At 44.0% G+C, this 19,641-nt stretch overlaps 1 protein-coding gene across 19 annotated transcripts in view; it reads right to left on the reverse strand.

Annotated features, from left to right (window-relative positions):
- CSNK1G1 (casein kinase 1 gamma 1) overlaps positions 1-19,641 on the reverse strand; it is a 211,151-nt gene that overhangs the window by 185,775 nt on the left and 5,735 nt on the right. For 2 of the 19 annotated variants that reach the window (XM_070054370.2, XM_089310546.1), the window contains exon 2: positions 9,071-9,346. The exons of the other annotated variants lie outside the window; for them this stretch is intronic. The gene's annotated coding sequence lies outside the window, so the exon portion shown is untranslated. The remainder of the gene's footprint in view (positions 1-9,070; positions 9,347-19,641) is intronic. 19 annotated transcript variants of the gene reach the window in all.

The following is a 19,641-nucleotide window of genomic DNA, read 5'->3' on the forward strand; positions in this document are numbered from 1 at the left end:
ATCTTTTAATTTCATTGTCCACAAACTTACTGAAGCTCTCTCATAGAACAAATTAGAAAGAAAACTTAACTGGTAGTAATTACTCTCTAGAAGACATTATATATGATTTTCCTTTGAACTTTATAACTTTTTATATTGCTCTAATACTTACAATGATTACATATGAAATAATCACATAAATTATTTGAAAATGAAATCAAACCAAACCTTGCCCATATCCTCGAAACACCGACAAAATACGGAGGTACTGGAGCCAGAGTTGCGGCATACCAGGTTAAGCTGCCACCTGTGATGCCAGCATCCCATGTGAGCACTGGTTTAAGTACCAGCTGCTCTACTTTTAATCCAGTTCCCTATTAATGTGCCTGAGAAAACAGCAGAATCTGAGTGCTTTGTTCCCTGCCATCCATATGGCAGACCCAGATGGGAGTTCCAGGCTGTTGACTTCAGCTTATGGCCTAGGAAAGCACAAGATGGCTCAAGTGCTTGGGCCCCTGAACCCACATGGAAGACAAGCAGGAGCTCCGGATCGGCCCAGTTTCAGCCACTGTGGCCATTTGGGAAGTGAACCAGCAGATGGAAGACCTCTCGCTCCCTCTGCCTCTGCCTCTCTGTAACTATGCCATTCAACTAAACAAATAAATCTTTTTTAAAAATTGAGGTATTGCCAAGAAAAACATTATTTTAAATTTTTGTTTATTTATTTGAAAAACAGGGAGAGACAGATGGAAAGGGAGCAACAGAGTTTTTTTTAAAGATCTGTTTATTTACTTTGAAAGCCAGAGTTACAGACAGAGGGACAGAGAAAGAGAGATCCTCCATCTGCTGATTCATTCCCCAGATGGCTGCAATGGCCAGGGCTGAGCCAGGCCAAAGCCCGGAGTCAAAAGTTTCGTGGGGTCTCCCACATGGGTGGCAGGGGCCAAAACACATTGCATTTCCCAGGCCACTAGCAGGGAGCTAGATTGGAAAGGGAGCCACCAGGGCAAAACCAGCATTCATAGGGGATGCTGACGTAGGCAGCAGCTTTACTGGCTATGCCACAATGCAGGCCCCAAACAGAGACAACTGAGATATCTTCTATTTTTTGGTTCATTTCCTAAATGCCTGCAAGATCAATGGCTTGGCCAGGCTGAAACCAAGAGCTTGGAACTTATTCTGGATCTCCCACAGGGGTGGCAGGGACCCATGCAATGAGACTACCACCTGCTACATCTCAAGGTGCTTGTTAGCAGGAAATTGGGATCAGAAGTAGTCAGGACTCAAACCCAGGCACTCTGACATGGGATGCAGGCATCCTGAGCGACATCTTAATGGCTATACCAAATGCTTGCCCAAGAAAAAAATGCTTTCAAACAAGGAAATAAACAGCACATAGTTTATAACAAGGAGAAAAATTTTAAAAAGCTCATACTTGCATATTCTATTCCCTTATACAAATAATATTTCAAGGAATACACACCAAACAATTTTCTCAATGGAGGTAAAATTACAAGCATTCATACTTTGCTATAAATTTATGCAACTCTGGAATTTTTATAATGAATATATTTTATCGCAGTAAGCAGCTTACGATAGAAATCTCACTAATGTTTAAGTTTAAAATGAATGAGGGAATGCAAGAAAACATTAGTTCAAGAGTTCAATAAAAACTGTCACCCCAAAGACAGGTAGCTACTAGTTTGAAGTACACATTTTGTCAAAGTTAATAATATTTTATCTTTTATACTTCATTATAAGTCAGTTACATCAGATTCACAGAGCTATAAAACAATCATGTATGTTATAATTACAAATGCAGTATTTCTTGAAAACTTTGTTTCACAGTGACCTGCTTCTAGTAAAAGCACTTTATTTTACTTTCGAACCAAAACTTATATGTTAGTTCTTATTGGGCACACCAGAGATTATTCTCATGTCAGTCAGACATGAAGGCTACTATGGTCACTAGAGTCAAAGACAAAATTAAATTCTCTCACCTTCCTAACTGGTCATCCTGGACATAGGATTATATAATAATGTGGGAAGTTAATATAATTTTAATATTATTCACTAATCAGTGCAGTCACTGCTTCAACATCCCCACATAAAAGATACCTGATGATACGGAATAATCAACACAGTATATTTAAATACCCGAAAGACAGTAAATGCAAGAAATCTAAAGGTGAATAGGAAGAATGTCCCATATAAAGAACTGAATTAAGGCCTAAACTAACAACCATACCAAAGTATAAAAATTCTAATCATAAAAAAGCCAGTGATCCGCCAACATTTCTTATCTTAATCTTCTCAATCTTAAATTGATGTGAATGTTCAAATATAAGCCAAAAAAATGTTCCAAAAAATAATTGAAACTTAAATTTTTTTTAACCAAAGAAAAAGAATTCTTTGTCCTAACCTGGTCCACATACAGATAAATCCCAACGGCCCTGATATCAGTACTGCCACACAGTTAGTGTGGCAAGTTAGATAGATTTACAGTATATTTACTAACTGAGAGGTGGTGTTTTAATACAAAGGATGTAACCTTGGTTTAATCATAGCTGAGTGCATAAAGAGGTTTATGCTGTCAGTGCTGTCCTAACAACAGGAAGTTAAAAAGCTTCAAGGAGGATACAGCACAGCCTTGCCTATGAATGATTAAAAGTGTTCAGTTCAAGATCAAAAGGTGAAGTTGGCAGCAGATGTTTAGCTATTAAGACACCTGTAACCCATGTACTTGGGTTGGATTCCCAGCTTTGGTTCCTGGTGCCAGCTTCCCGCCAATGCAGACCCCAACAGGCAAAAGTGATGGCTCAAACAGCAGGGTCACTGCCACCCATGTGGAAGAGCTGGATTGCATTCCTGGCTCCTGTACTCAATTTTGGCCCTGCCCTAGTTATTGCAGGCATCTGGGAAGAGAATAAGCAAATGTAAGCTCTCTCTCTGCCTCTCAAATAAATAAATTTTGAAAAATTATAATGAATATATTAAAAAGTTTTAAAAGTATATATTCTTTACAAAATACAACTGTGTTCAACCATTTTCAAATATTTCTATAGTAAGTACTGACATCCTATTTTAACCATATTAGTCCTGATTTTGTTCCCTCAACACTCACCTTGGTTATATGCCAATTATTTGGAACTTACAGTTTTTTATTACCTAAACAAAGTAGTGTAATCAATACTCTTCATTTAAGTTGAAATTATGCCTCCAACTTTTAAAAGTAACTACACTGAGTAAAGTTTATGATATAGTTAACCAAAAGACTTGGAATTTACCATATTAAAAAAAGTTTGGTGGAAAACAATGGGTCTATGTCTCCATTTCTGGAAATTTGACAGATTACCCAATCTATTAAAAACTGAAAATCCTAAGTGGAAAAGCAACAATGTGAGGTATTTGGCAGTTAACATTCTATGCAGAGCACCTGCACTCCATTACCAGAGTGCCTGGTTCAAGTCCCTGTCCCTCCAATTCCAATCTAGCTTTCTACTAGTGCATACTCTGAGAGGTGGCTAGTGATGAGTACTTGGGTCCTGGCTATCTACATGGAAAAGCCAAATTGAGTTCCAGGCTCCTTGCTTTAGCCTATCCCAGCCTTTGCTTTTGCAGGCATTTGGAGACTGAACCAGCAGATGGAAGATATTTGTTAGGGTGGCATTGTGACATAGATTAAGCCACCTCCTGTGATGCTGGCATGTTGTATGAACATTGGGTTGGAGTCCCGGCTGCTCCACTTCCCATCTAGCTCCCTTGTAATGCAACTGGAAAACCATCAGAAGATGGCCCAAGTACTCCGCCATTTTGGAAGTGAAGATCTCTCAGTCTCCCCCCTCTCTCAGCAACTCTGCCATTCAAATAAAATAATTAAAAAAAAAAAATCTTTGTTGCTGTTGCTTTTCAAATAAAATGAAGGAGACAGTGCTGTGGTGGAGTGAGTTAAGCCACCACTGTTTGCAATGCCAGCATCCCAAATGGGCACTCAGCTATTCCACTTCTAATCCAGCACCCTACTAATGAGCTTGGGAAAGCAGCAGAAGATGGCCAAAGTGCTTGAGTTCCTGCCACTCACATGAAAGACTGGAAAGAAGCTCCTGGCTTCAGCCTAGGGCCCAATCGTGGCCATCAAAGCCACTTGGAGAGTGAACCAGTGCACAGAAGATATCTCTCTCTCTCTTTCTGTAACTCTTTCAAATAAATAAATATTTTTAAGATTTAATTATGTATTTATTTGAGAGGTAGAGTTATAGACAGAGAGAGGGAGAGACAGAGACAAAGGTCTACCATTCACTGGTTCACTCTCCAAATGGCCATAAACGTTGGAGCTGAGCTGATCCAAAGCAACGAGCCAGGAGCTTCTTCTAGGTCTCCCACACGGCTGCAGAGGCCTGAGCACTTGGGCCATCTTTGCTGCTTTCCCAGGCCACAGCAGAGAGCTGGATAAGAAAAGGAGTATCCAGGACTTGAAATAGATTCCATATGGAATGCTGGCACTGCGGGTAGCATCTTTACCCGCTATGCCACAGTGCCGGCCACATCAAATAAATAAATCTTTAAAAAAATAAATTCATAGAAAATGTATATTATGAAAAAACTATGCATACCTTAACTAACTTTCCCCACTACTTTTGGTAGTACCAGCTTATCCTTCATTTCCCTAGAATATTTAGACACTTAATCTTTAAATCCTAAACTTAATAATAATTGTTTACAAATCCTGATATACTAATTCTATCATGTCAGCATGTTTAGGTCTATTTCTATTGATTTATTTTTCTTTTATTTATAGGTGACATTTTCTTATGCATTTGAGTACAGAGTTAACACTAAATCCAATTAGCAGTGACCTGCTGGGGCCAGCACTGTGGTGTAGCAGGAAAAGCTGCTGCTTACGGGGCCGGCGCCATGGCTCACTTGGCTAATCCTCCACCTGCAGCGCCAGCATCCCATATGGGCGCCGGGTTCTAGTCCCGGTTGCTCCTCTTCCAGTCCAGCTCTCTGCTGTGGCCCAGGAGGGCAGTGGAGGATGGCCCAAGTGCTTGGGGTGCCCACACCTGTGTGGGAGATCAGGAAGAAGCACCTGGCTCCTGGCTTCAGATCAGCACAGCGCTGGCCATAGCGGCCACTTGGGGGGTGAAACAATGGAAGGAAGACCTTTCTTTGTCTCTCTCACTATCTCTAACTGTCCAAAAAAAAAGCTGCAGCTTGCAATGCCAGCATCGATGGGCGCCGATTTGAGTCCTGGCTGCTCAATTCTGATCCAGCTCCCTGCTAATAACCTGGGAAAAGCAACAGAGGATGGCCCAGGTTCTTGGGCTCCTGCCACTCCCATGGGAAAAAGCTTTTGGCTTTGGTTTTGCATAGCCCAGCTCCAGCTGTGTTATGGCCAGCTGTTACGGCCATCTGGGGAGTGAAACAAGCAGATGGGAGATTTGTCTCTGTGTCTCCCTCTCTGTATAACTCTAACTTCCAAATAAATAATAAATCCTTTTTTTAAAAAAAAAAAAAAAAAAAGAAACAAGAGACTTAACAAAAACAAGTATAATGATGCTGGCGCCGCAGCTCACTAAGCTAATCCTCCGCCTTGTGGCGCCGGCACACCAGGTTCTAGTCCCGGTCGGGGCGCCAGATTCTGTCCCGGTTGCCCCTCTTCCAGGCCAGCTCTCTGCTGTGGCCCGGGAGTGCAATGGAGGATGGCCCAAGTACTCGGGCCCTGCACCCCATGGGAGACCAGGAGAAGCACCTGGCTCCTGCCATCGGATCATCACGGTGCGCCGGCCGCGGCGGCCATTGGAGGGTGAACCAACGGCAAAGGAAGACCTTTCTCTCTGTCTCTCTCACTGTCCACTCTGCCTGTCAAAAAAATAATAATAATAATAACTATAATGAGTATAATAATCCTTGTTAAGGTCCTAATTCAAACAAACCAACTATAAACACACAAACATGATTTAAAAAAAAAAAAGTGGATGCTGGCACTGTGGTATAGTGGGTAAAGCCACCACCTATAGTGCCAGCATCCCATATAGGCGCCAGTTCAAGTCCTGGCTGCTCCATTTTTGATCCAGCTCCCTGCTAATGCACCTGGGAAGATGGCCCAAGTCCTTGGACCCCTGCACCCACATGAGACACCAGGAAGAAGCTCCTCACTTCAGACTCACCCAGGTCCAGCCATTGAGGCAATTTGGGGAGTGAATGGCAAACAGAAGATATCTCTTTGTCTCTGTTTCTCTCCATGTCACTCTGCCTTTCAAATAAATTGAGAGAGAGAGAATCTCTTAAAATATGGTAGGTTAAGTTAGAAAACACAGTTAATGAGTATCTACTTAAAATGTGAAATCTGAGATGGTGTTTAGCATAGTGATTAAGATGCTGCTTGGGATACCCTCATTCCACGTAGGAATACTTAGTTTGGGACCTGGTTCCTTCCCAATTTCAACTTCCTGCTCACGTGCACCCTGGCAATCAGTAAGTAATGGTTCAAGTAATTGGGTCCCTGTAACCCAAGTGGGAGACCCAGAGCTGAGTTCCCAGCTTCTGACTTCAGCCTAGTTCAGTCTTGGCTATTGTGGGGTTTGGGGAGAGAACAGGCCAAGGTGAGATCTCTGTGTCTTTTAGAAGATTGTTATTTATTTGAAAAATTATGAAATCTAGGGGCAAGTGTCATGGTGTAGTAGGGTAAGCGCCTGCTTGGGATACCCACATGACATATTAGAGTATCTGATATAGAGTCCTCCTGCTTCTGCTGCCAGTCCAGCTTTCTGATAATGTGCCTGGGAGGCAACAGATGATGGCCCAAGTACTTGGTTTCCTGCCACACATGCGAGATCCAGATGGAGCTCCTGGCTCCTGGCTGGCACAGCCTTAGGTGTTGCAGGCATTTGGAGAGGGAATCAACAAACGGATGACCTATCTCTGTCTCTCCCTCCCTCTCTCTCTGTCACTCTTTCAGGGGGGTAAAAAAAAAACAACAACAACAACAACAACAACAATGAGGCCAACACTGTGGCACAGAGGGTTAAAGCCCTGGCCTGCAGCACCAGCATCCCATATGGGTACCGGTTCAAGTCCCAGCTGCTCCATTTCTGATCCAGCTCCCTGCTAATGTGCCTGGAAAAGCAGAAGAGGTTGGCCCAAGTACTTAGGCCCCTACACCCATGTGGAAGATCCAGAAGAAAGATGGAGTTCCAGGCTCCTGGCTTCAGCTTAGCCCAGCCCTGGCCGTTGTGGCTATCTGGGGAGTAAATCAGCAGTTGGAAGATTCTCTCTCTCTCTCTCTCTCTCTCTCCCCCTCTCTCTCACCACCGCTACATAATTCTGCCTTTCAAATAAATTTTTTTTAAATGAAAGAAAGAAATCAGAATCCAAATACACTGCTGGTGGGAATGTAAAACTGCAGAAAACAGTTCCACAGTTCCTTGGACAGTGTTGTGGTATAGTGGTTTAAGCCTCCTGGAACTCCAACATCCCATGTCAGAGAGCAGGTTCTAGTACCACTGTTCTGCTTCTAAGCCAGCTTCCTGTCAATGTACTTGGTAAGGCAGCGGAAGATTGCCCAAGTGCTTAAGACCCTGCCACGCATGTGGAAGATCTAGATGGAGTTCCATGCTCCTGGTTTCCATCTGGCCCAGACCTGCCTGTTGTAGCCATTTGGAGAATGAATTAACAGATAGAGGATCCCTGTGGTCTCTCCTCTCTGTCATTCTGCTTTTCAAATAAATAAATCTTAAAACAAAAGTAGGAGCTGACATTGTGGCATAGCAGGTTAAGCCATGGCTGGCAGTGCCAGCATCCCACACGGGCACCAGTTCAAGTCCTGGCAACTCCAATTCCAATCCAGCTCCCTACTAATGTACCTAGGAGAGCAGCGGAGGATGGACCACATCCTTGCATCCCTATACCCACGTGGGAGACCTACAAGAACCTCCATGCTCCTGGCTTCCAACTGGCCTATCTCCAGTCATTGTGGCCATTTGGGGAGTGAACCAGTGGATGGAAGCTCTCTCTGTGTCTCTCCATCTCTCGCTCTGTAACTCTGCTTTTGAATAAACAAATAAATATTTTTAAAAAAAGTAAGGGCCCCGAGTTGTGGCTTAGCAGGTAAAGCAGCCACCTTAAACATCGGCATCCCATATGGGCTGGTTTGAGACCCAACTGCTTCACTTCTGATCCAGCTCTCTGCTATGGCCTGGGAAAGCAGTAGAGGATGGCCCAAGTCCTTGGACCCCTGCACCCACGTGGGAGATCCAGAAGAAGCTCTGGCATTTGCAGACATTTGGAGAGCGAACCAGCGGATAGAAGACCTCGCACGCTCTCTCTCTCCTCTGCTTCTCTGTAACTCTTGCAAGTAAATAAATATTAAAAAGAAATGAGGGGGCCGGCACTGTGGCAGGTAAAGCCACCGTCTGCAGCGCCAGCATCCCATATGGGCACCAGTTCAAGACCCGGCTGCTCTACTTCCATTCCAGCTTTCTGCTATGGCCTGGGAAAGCAGTAGAGGATGGCCCAAGTCCGTGGGCCCCTGCACCCACGTGGGAGACCTGGAAGAAGCTACTGCCTCCTGGCTTCGGATCAGCACAGCCCTGACCATTGTGGCCAATTGGGGAGTGAACCAGCAGATGGAAGACCTCTACCTCCCTCTCCTCCCCGCTCTCTCTGCCTCTCCTTCTCTCTGTATGTAACTCTGACTTTCAAATAAATAAATAAATCTTCAAAAAAAAAAAAAAAAAGAAATGAAGTACTGATACTTACTACCAATCTAGAAAACATGCTAAGTGAAAGAAACAAGGTCACTTATACAATTCCATGCATATGAAATATTGAGAATAGAAAAATATGTAAAGGCAAAAAATCAGATTGTTTTCTAGAGGATTTCAAAGATAGAGGAGCTTGCAGTAATATTTAATAAGCAAAGTTTCCTTTTAGGATGATGAAAATGTCTGAAATTATGGCTATCCAATACTCTAAATGTACCAAATGCCACTTAATTGTGCACTTTAGAAGTTCATTTTGAAACACTTCTTGGCCTTTTCTCTAAGATCAACTGTGAAAGTTAATTTTGGGGGCCAGCGCAGTGACTCACTTGGTTAATCCTCTGTCTGCAGCACCGACATCCCATATGGGCGCCAGGTTCTAGTCCCGGTTGCTCTTCTTCCAGTCCAGCTCTCTACTGTGGCCCAGGAAGGCAGTGGAAGATGGCCCAGGTGCTTGGGCCCTGCACCAGCATGGGAGACCAGGAGGAAGCATCTGGCTCCTGGCTTCGGATCGGCGCAGCGCCAGCCATAGCAGCCATTTGGGGCGTGAACCAATGGAAGGAAGACCTTTCTCTCTGTCTCTCTCACTGTCTATATAACTCTACCTGTCAAACAAATAAATAAATAAATGATTTTTTTAAAAAAGTTAATTTTGGTGTTATGTTAATTTTACCTTAATAAACAAATAACAGGATACCAAATAAAAATAAACAACAGGGCTGTTAACATCTTTGAAAACAATTACCCAAGCAGGTGAAATATTTTACCCCTTACTGCTTTCCAGTTAAGACAAAATAGGGGCCGGCACCGTGGCGTAGCAGGTAAAGCCACCGCCTGCAGTGCCAGCATCCCATATGGGGGCAGGTTCGAGTCTCTGCTGCTCCACTTCCGATACAGCTCTCTGCTACAGCCTAGGAAAGCAGTAGAAGATGGCCCAAGTCCTTGGCCCCTGCACCCATGTGGGAAGACCCAGAGGAAGCTCCTGGCTTCCGATTGGCACAGCTCCAGCTGTTGCAGTCAACTGGGGAATGAACCAGCGGTTGGAATACCTCTCTCTCTCTCTCTCTCTCCCTCTCCCTCTCCTTCTCTCTCTGTGTAACTCTTTCAAATAAACAAATAAATCTTAAAAAAAAAAAAAGACAAAATAAAAGTGAAATATTTTGTAAACTGACTAAAGGTTAAAATGTTCCTGACTTTTTGCTAATTTATAACATTTCTCTAGAGAGAAAAGTAGTATTACAGAAAGCTTCTGAGCATAATTTACTCACAGACTACTCTAAATTCTGAAAATTCTTTAAAAGCCAGATGAAGTAGCTCTCCTAATATAATCAGCATGAGCAAGAATGCCAAGGAAAACCCAGAAACTCATCTATTTCAGATTCTTTGGAACATCATACCTAAAAAGCACAATACAAAAATTTCCATTTGTAAGGCAGGCATTTGGCACAGTGGTTAAAGATGCCCACATCCTATATTGGACTGTCTGGGTTCAAGTTCCAACTTCACTTCTGATTCCAGCTTCCTGCTGCTGTGCACTCTGGGAGGTAGCAGTTCTCTGCCAACCACGTGCAACACTGTGACTAAGTTCCTGGCTCGTGGTTTTGACCTGGCCCAGCCCTGGCTGTTGCAGGTATTTGAGGACTAAACAAGTGAATAGAAGATTCATCTGTCTCTGTCTTTGAAATTACAAAGCTTTTTTAAAAAGTTTTATTTTGTATTTTTTTAAAGATTTACTTTATTTGAAAGGCAGAGTTACAGAGAGGCAGAGGCAGAGAGGGAGACAATCTTCCACCTGCTGGTTCACTCCCCAAATGGCCGCAAGGGCCGGAGCTGGACTGATCTGAAGCCAGAAGCCAGGAGCTTCTTCCGGGTCTTCCACGTGGGTGCAGGCACCAAAGCACTCAGGCCATCTTCTGCTGCTTTCTCAAGCCATCAGCAGAGAGCTGGACCAGAAGTGCAGCAGGTAGGACTCAAACCAGCACCCACATGGGATGCCAGTGCCACAGGATGCTACACCATAGTGCCATCCCCGTGAGTTTATTTTTTAAATCTCTATTAGTTATTCCCCCTGGTCACTTTAACGAGAGTTTTTTTTTTTTTTTAAGATTTATTTTATTTATTTGAAAGAGTTACAGAGAGAGGGAGAGACAGAGAGAGAGGTCTTCCATCCGCTGGTTCACTCCCCAGATGGCTGCAATGGCCGGAGCTGCGCCAATCCAAAGCCAGGAGCCAGGAGCCAGGAGCCAGGAGCTTCTTCCGGGTCTCCCATGTGGGTGCAGGGGCCCAAGGACTTGGACCATCTTCTACTGCTTTCCCAGGCCATAGCAGAGAACTGGATCGGAAGTGGAGCAGCCGGGACTCAAACCGGCGCCCATATGGGATGCCGGCGCTTCAGGCCATGGCGTTAACCCACTGCGCCACAGCGCTGGGCCCCCAAGAGAGTTTTTTTCAAAGTAACTAAATAACTTGCCTTGTTACCCACTGTATGCTTTACTTGCCTTCTCTCTACCACTCAGGATTAAAACTTCACTGACTCAGTCTTTTCCTTTATCCTTCAGTATCCAGATATCATTAACTGTTTCTTCAAGAGAGTCTTAGATGCAGAGATATTGAGCTGGCCATCTTGGCTCCACTGTATCAGTAGTGTGAGCTTCAGAAGTAACCTTCCTTCCTTTGCCTAACTGCCTGATCCCTAAAATTGGAATAGCTATACCTAAGTGACTTTCTCTGAGAATTCAAGGAAATAATGTGTCCAAAGTACTTAGCCCACTGCTTTTACACAAATAATAAATGGCCATCACTAGTGTTACTATTATGTTCTCACTGATACTACCCTAGAACAGACCCTCCCTGCTCTAGATTACACCCACAAGACTGTCTTCAGCTCCACAACTGGCCTTCTTCATTCCTTCTTAGTATCCCAAGATTCTGCTTAACACCATCAGACTGACCCTGCACAAACACAATACATCTCGCTACACTCCAACTGAGAAACCTTCCATGGCTCCCCACTTACTACCATATCAAAGCTAACCTTCTCTGTCATCATCCTTTATCAACAGCAGTTCTCATATACTAGTGAAAATCTGGTGTGCCTGTAAAACACATAGCTGGATCCCATCCCCAGATTCCGATCAGAATCTGTAATAAATCCCCAGGTGATGCTGATGCTGCTGGTCCAGGCACCACACTTGGAGAACTACTGCCTTACAACGCGACCCTTCTCTGCCTTCCTAGGATTGATCTCTTCCTATTCCTCACTAGTACACACTGTCTTGATTGCATCAGTCTTTTCACAAGCTTAAGCATAATTCTCCTCCCTGCCCTAACGTTTTCTTGAATATCCAAATCATAACCACCCTTTAAGCCTGTGGTTCTGAACACAGCTTGTAATGTTCTGTGCACATTACCAACACGTGGGAAAGCTTTTAAAACTATGAATGTTCCATCCCCGAGATTCTGATTCAACTGATTCTGGGTAAGTTCCCCCAAAATGATTTTTTTTTTTTTATTTTTTTGACAGGCTGAGTGGACAGTGAGAGAGAGAGACAGAGAGAAAGGTCTTCCTTTGCCGTTGGTTCACCCTCCAATGGCCGCCGCGGCCGGCGCGCTGCGGCCGGCGCACCGCGCTGATCCGATGGCAGGAGCCAGGAGCCAGGTGCTTTTCCTGGTCTCCCATGGGGTGCAGGGCCCAAGCACCTGGGCCATCCTCCACTGCACTCCCTGGCCACAGCAGAGGGCTGGCCTGGAAGAGGGGCAACCGGGACAGAATCCGGTGCCCCGACCGGGACTAGAACCCGGTGTGCCGGCGCCGCTAGGCGGAGGATTAGCCTAGTGAGCCGCGGCGCCGGCATGATTTTTTTTTTCTTTATAAGATCTGTTTATTGATTGATTTGAAAGTCAGATTTACACACAGAGGGAGAGATAGACAGAGAGAGATCTTCCATCTGCTGGGAACTCCTTATAAGCCAGGATGAAGCCAGAGCTTCTTTATCTGGGTCTCCCACATGGGTGGCAGGGGGCCAAACACTTGGGTCACCTTCCACTGTGTTTCCCAGGCCATTAACAGGGAACTGGATCAGAAGAGGAGCAGCCAAGACATGAACTAGGCCATATGGGATGCCAGCATCACAGGTGGAGGCTTAACCCGTTATGCCATAACACCAGCTCCCCCAAATGATTATAATGAGCAACCAGAGTTAAGATCTACTATTTTAATCTCCTTGCCGTCAGAACTGTAAGTAGTCACTGTATTTTTACCCTTTATATTTCTATATGGAACAGATGTTTAGCTTAGCAGTTAAAACACCTGGGGACCGGTGCTGTGAAGCAGTAAGTTAAGCCACTGCCTGCAACACTGGCAACTCATATTGGAGAGCGCCAGGTCCAGTCCTGCCTGCTCCTCTTTGGATCCAGCTTCCTGCTAATCTACCTGGGAAAGTACTGGAAAATGGCCCAAGTACTTAGGCCCCTGCCACTTAGGTAGGAGACCAGGATGGAGCTCCCAGTTCCTGGCTTCAGCCTGTCCCAGTCCTGGCTGCTGGGGTCATTTAGGGAGTAAACCAGAGTATGCAAGATGGATCTTTGTCTCTTTCTCTCACTCTGAAAAACAAATCTTTAAATCAAAAAATCTTTTAAAAGGCACCTGCATTCCACAGCAGAGTACCAGGGTTTAATTCCTGGCTTCAGCTTCTGACTACAACATCCTGCCAAGGCAGACCCTGGGAAGCAGTGGTGATGGCTTATGTAATTGGGTTCCTGTCACCCAAATGGGAGAGGAGACCTGGCTGGTTTGGGGAGGTGAACCAACAGATGGAGTGCTGCTGCACATGTACTTGTGTGCTACCTCTCAATTGATCTTTAAAATAATTTCTACAGCGTTCACAGAGTATGCACCTATTGTATTACCCCCTACCTTTCAAGTCTTGTATCACCAATTTGATTACTAAAAGTAAAGACCATATCGGCTGGCGCCGCGGCTCACTAGGCTAATCCTCCGCCTTGCGGTGCCGGCACACCGGGTTCTAGTCCCGATGGGGGCGCCAGATTCTGTCCCGGTTGCCCCTCTTCCAGGCCAGCTCTCTCCTGTGGCCTGGGAGTGCAGTGGAGGATGGCCCAAGTCCTTGGGCCCTGCACCCCATGGGAGACCAGGAGAAGCACCTGGCTCCTGCCATCGGATCAGCGCGGTGCGCCGGCCGCAGCGCGCCAGCCGCAGCGGCCATTGGAGGGTGAACCAACGGCAAAAGGAAGACCTTTCTCTCTGTCTCTCTCACTGTCCACTCTGCCTGTCAAAAAAAAAAAAAAAAAAAAAAGTAAAGACCATATCTTCAGTTTCTACAGTCCTGCAGTACTAATACGCTGATGAATACACAGTAGGAACTTTATTTCTTCATTGACTGATTCAAAGTAGAATTCACAGTCTTAATATTATTTCTAACCTATTCCATTCAGGAAGCTATATTCCCTCCTTTTTAAATACATTTCTGAAACAAACTTTTTTTTATTATGGTGAGTCACTTAAGCCCTACCTTCCTCAATAAGTGAATTCCAAAGAAAAATACTAATGTATCAAAGTGCTGTGGATAATAATAAAATGATTAACAGCATCATAAATGGCTTCATAGTTGCTTCCTTAGAGCAAATGGCTTTTTCTAAATCCATTAAAGACTGTTTCAAAACAGTTAAAGAGAATCAAAGCACACACATTTAAAGATGCTGAAGCTCTGAATAGTTCTATGATTTGTTTTCTCAACAGATGTGCATCCTTCAAGCCCTGAATTCACTAGATGCATATTAAATTAATCTGTACTTTTAGTTTTTACATAACACTCCACTCTAGTTTTATAAATACACCACCACATGAAAGCAGAATTCCATTGTTGCTTTATGGCATTAAATATTAACAGATTATTTCCACTGTGCAAAAAAATACATTAAGATTCATTTTAATGCAGCCAAATGTGTGCTGCTAAATATAGGCTATAATAAACTCATCTTTTGTTTTTGAATTGGTCAGTTTCTACCTAGAATGTGAAACAAATTTGCTCATGACTAAAACTCAGTGTCTCTTGGTACCTCAAAAAAAACACTAACTCAGCACTCCAGACATTAACTAGGAATTCAACCAAATAGTTGAATTCTAAGAGATATCACAGTATTTCAATTTCCTAGAAAATTTGCTTCTTATAAAACTTAAGGGGCCAGCGCTGTGGCACAGCAGGTTAAAGCCCTGGCTGCAGCACCGCCAGCATCCCATATGGGCGCCGGTTTGAGTCCCAGCTGCTCTGTTTCCGATCCAGCTCCCTGCTAGTGCGCCTGGGAAAGCAGTGGAGGATGGCCCAAGTCCTTGGGCCCCTGCTCCCATGTGAGAGACCTGAAAGAAGCTCCTGGCTTTGGATCGGCTCAGCTCCAGCCATTGTAGCCATTTGGGGAGTGAACCAGAGGACGGAGGATCTCTCTCTGCCTCTGCCTCTGCCTCTCTGTAACTCTGCCTTTCAACTAAATAAATAAACCTATAAATAAAAAAATAAATAAATAAATCTTTAAAAAAGCTGTAATTTCTTCATTAGCTAAAATGAAAAATTTAGTATAATTACATGAGAAATTGGACTGTGCTGGGAGTCAGGAGGCCTGGACTCCAGTCTAATTTATTAACTAGCTCTGCAATTTGAGCAATTCACTTAGCCTGTCTGCACTTAAGTAGTCACAGCTGTAAAATGAAGGGGTCTAAGAAGACCATCTCCATGTTTTTAGCTTTATGATTTCAAAATCTATGAAACTCAAGAAACACAAGCATTAACCAGATGGATCCCATTAAATACAACAAAGTGAGCTTGTCTATTGATTGAATTGGAGAGCATCTATCTCTGGAGAATCTAAGTGCTTTCCCACAGATAGTTCCTTGAGTCGTCTTATATCATACCCTTGAAAAACAGAAAATTAGATGTCATGCTACTAATCAAGGTTAATAAGATGCTCTGGAAAACAAAAGGTGTCCTAGAAGTACAGGACAGCTAAAAAGCCAACTAGCTTAGACTACATAACAAACAATGTCTCAGGAAGCATTCTACTATTTTTTTTGTACTTTTTTTTTTTTTTTGAAGATTTTGTTTGTTTATTTGAGAGATAGAGCTACAGACAGTGAGAGGGAGAGACAAAAAGAAACATCTTCCTTCCGTTGGTTCACTCTCCAGATGGCTACAATGGCCAGAGCTGCGCTGATCTGAAGCCAGGAGCTTCTTCCGGGTCTCTCACATGGGTGTAGGGGCCCAAGCACTTGGGTCATCTTCTACTGCTTTCCCAGACCATAGCAGAAAGCTGGATTGGAAGAGGGGCAGCCGGGACAAGAACCGGCACCCATATGGGATGCCGGTGCCACAGATGGAAGATTAACCTACTGCGCTACGGAACCGGCCCCAGCATTCTGCTACTTTTAAAATCAAGATTCTCAGCCTCAGTTAGAATTTTGAAAATACTCAGGCAACTACATCAGTGCTTCTGGTATCTTTCCCTACTCAGTCTTTCCCAGCTCAATCTTCTGCATATCTTCAACAACTATAATAGAAAGAAGAAAACACTGGAAAGAGCAGTCAAGATATCTATAGCTGAAACCCTGCACAACAATAAAATGCAGTGGCAAAGATCCTTAACTTAAAGAACAGTTCAAAAAACTCTGAATTCTGATCTCCTAACAAGCCCCTTTACTACCTGCAACTAACTATCATCTGGCTGGTACCACATTTAGTTCACACTTGCTAATGCTCTAATAATACATGTATCAAACAAAGAATTAAACACCTGTCAATTAACCTCTAATGATTTGGTATCCACCATTTTGTAAAGGAAAAGTAGACTCTGAACAATGATTCTACTTACATACAAAAATACTGGACAAATCTCATTTAAGAACCACTCTCAAAATATTTCATTCATTTAGTATCTTACAAAACAAACAAAAAGCTTTAACACTTTTAGAAGAGAAAATGTTTTTAAAAACAACTGTTCAAAGAAAGTGTTTGATGTAGCAATTAAGACACTAAATGGTGGGGATCGCTGCTGTGGGGCAGCGGGTTAAGCCGCAGGCTGTAGGCCAGCATCCCATATGGGCACTAGTCCGAGACCCAGCATCTCCACTTCCAATCCAGCTCCCTGCTAATGTGCCTGAGAAAGCAGCAGAAGATGGCCCAAGTCCTTGAGCCCCTGCATCCATGTGGGAGACCCAGAAGAAGCTCCTGGCTCCGGATTGGCCCAGCTCCAGCCATTGTAGCCATTTGGGGGGCGAACGAGCAGATGGAGACCTCTTTCTCTCTCCCTCTCTCTGCCTCTCAAATAAATAAATCTCTAAAGAAAAATTAAACAGTCTTACCATATGATCCAGCAATCACACTCCCATGCATTTACTCAAAAGTGTTGAAAATGTCCACAGAAAAACCTGTACAAGTATATGGACAGCAACTTTACTCATAATTGCCAAAAACTGAAAGCAATTGAGATGTCCTTCAACACAGGCAAACTGTGGTGCGTCAACACAACACAAAATCATTCAGCAATACAAAGAAATGAGCTAACAAGATGTGGGGCAAGGGATGTGGGAAGAAGGGAAAAGAGGGAAAGGGAGGAAAAGGAAGGGGAGGGGAAGGGAGAGGAGGAAGGGGAGAGAAGAGATGTATACAGCTAAGCAAAAGAAACCAGTACTAAAAAGCCATACATGGGGCCAGCACTGTGGCGCACCCAGTAAAGCCGCCAACTAAAGTGCCAGCATTCCATATGGGCACGGGTTCGAGTCCCTGTTGCTCCACTTCCAATCCAGCTCTCTATTTATGGCCTGGGAAATCAGTGGAAGATGGCCCTAGTGCTTGGGCCTCTGAACCCATGTGGGAGACCCGGAAGAAGCCCCGGCTCCTGGCTTTGGAATGGCCCAGCTCTGGCTGTTGTAGCCATTTGGGAACTGAACCAGTGAATGGAAAACTTCTCTTGTTCTCTGTAACTCTGCCTTTCACATACGTAAATAAATAAATCTGAAAAAAAAAAAAAAGCCACACATGAGGGGCAGGTATTGTGGTGCAGGTTAGGCTACAGCTCAGGAGGCCCACAACTCATGTCATAGAGCTGGTTTGAGTCCTGGCTACTCAGGTTGTCCTCCAGCTTCCTGCTAATTTGTCTGGAGACAGAGGATAATGGTCCAAATACCTGAGATCCTATTACCCACATGGGAGACAGCTTGAGTTCCTGGATCCCGGCTTTGGACTGGCCCAGCCCTGGATATTGTGGGCAGGTAAGACCTTTCTCTTTCAAGTAAATAATTTTTTTAGAATATTTATTTATTTGAAAGGCAGAGTGACAGACAGAAAGAAATCTTTCATCTGCTGGTTTACTTCTCAAATGGCCAGGGCTGGTCTCCCACATGGGCTGGGCTGGTCTCCCATATGGCTGGCAAGTGCCCAAGTAGTTGAGTCATCTGCTGTTGTAACAGGCACACTAGCAGGAGCTGGGTAGGAAGCAGAGCAGCCAGGATCTGAATGAACATTCTGATATGAGATCCCAATGTCACAAGCAGCAGCTTAATCCACTGGGCCACAACACCAGCATAATGAATATCAGAATCATGAGTATTAACTATGTGACATATTGGAAAAAGCAAAATTATAGGGGCCATGATAAGGTCAACAACTGTTGACCATCAACTGGGAGAGGATAGAAGCAAAACCTGTAAGGTGTTTAGGGTGGTGAACCTACTCTGTATGAAACTATAATAGTGGATACATGTAACTGGGCATTTGTCAAAACTCACAGAACTGTGAACCCTAAAGGAAATGATAGACACACAGTTGGTATTAAAGTACCAATACTGGTTCATTAATTGTAACAAATGTACCAAATGGAAGATGTTAATAATAGGGGAAATGGATAAGGAGGAGAAAAGCACATGGAACTCATTATCCTTCAATTACTCTGTAAATTCACAGCTATTCTAAAAAATAAAATCTTGGTTATTAAAAAATAGGGCATATATAATCTTAAAGATCAGATACTGTCACTGCAAACTATAGAGTTTCTAATAAAATAAAAACAAAGGGGTCAGTGCTGTGGCATAGCGGGTAATCCAATGCCTGCAGTGCCAGCATCCCATATGGGTGCTGGTTGGAGACCCCAGCTGCTCCACTTCAAATCCAGCTCTCTGCCATGACCTGGGAAGCTCAAAAGATGGCCCAGATACTTGCACCCCTGTACCCACGTGGGAAGACCCAGAGGAAGCTCCTGGCTCCTGGCTTCAGATCGGCGCAGCTCCACCCATTGTGGCCATCTGGGGAAAAAGATTTATTTATTTATTTGAAAGAGTTACACAGAGAAGGAGAGGCGGAGAGGCAGAGAGGCAGCGGGGTGGGGGGGGGGGGGTGTCTTCTACCCGCTGCTTTATTCCCCAAATGGTGCGACAGCTGGAGCTGTGCCAATCCGAAGCCAAGAACCAGGAGCTTATTCTGGGTCTCCCACAGGGGTGCAGGGGCCCAATAATTTGGGCCATCCTCCACTGCTTTCCCAGGCCACAGAAGAGAACTGGATGGGAAGCGGAGCAGCCAGGTCTTGAACCTGTTCTATCTGCTACACCACAGCACCAGCCCCAATAAATAAATCTTTTTAAAAATAAATTAATAAACTAAATAAAATAAAAACAAAATTAAGACATTTTAATTCCCTTGTCTTTGTCCTGGTATTGATCACTTCTCTGTTCATGGGCAATTACATCAGAATGACCTCTAGGAAATAAAGAAATTGGCTGGAAAGGTGTGGCTAGCAATTTTCCTCAAGAAATTAAAATGAGATCTGATGATTACCATGAAATATAAGGCACCAAACCCAAACAACCATTTTTACATCATTCATTATGGATGACAAATTAATG

Source organism: Oryctolagus cuniculus, chromosome 12, assembly GCF_051225735.1.
Source record: "Oryctolagus cuniculus isolate XC-2025 breed Fujian yellow rabbit chromosome 12, ASM5122573v1, whole genome shotgun sequence".
Taxonomy (NCBI): Eukaryota; Metazoa; Chordata; class Mammalia; order Lagomorpha; family Leporidae; genus Oryctolagus; species Oryctolagus cuniculus.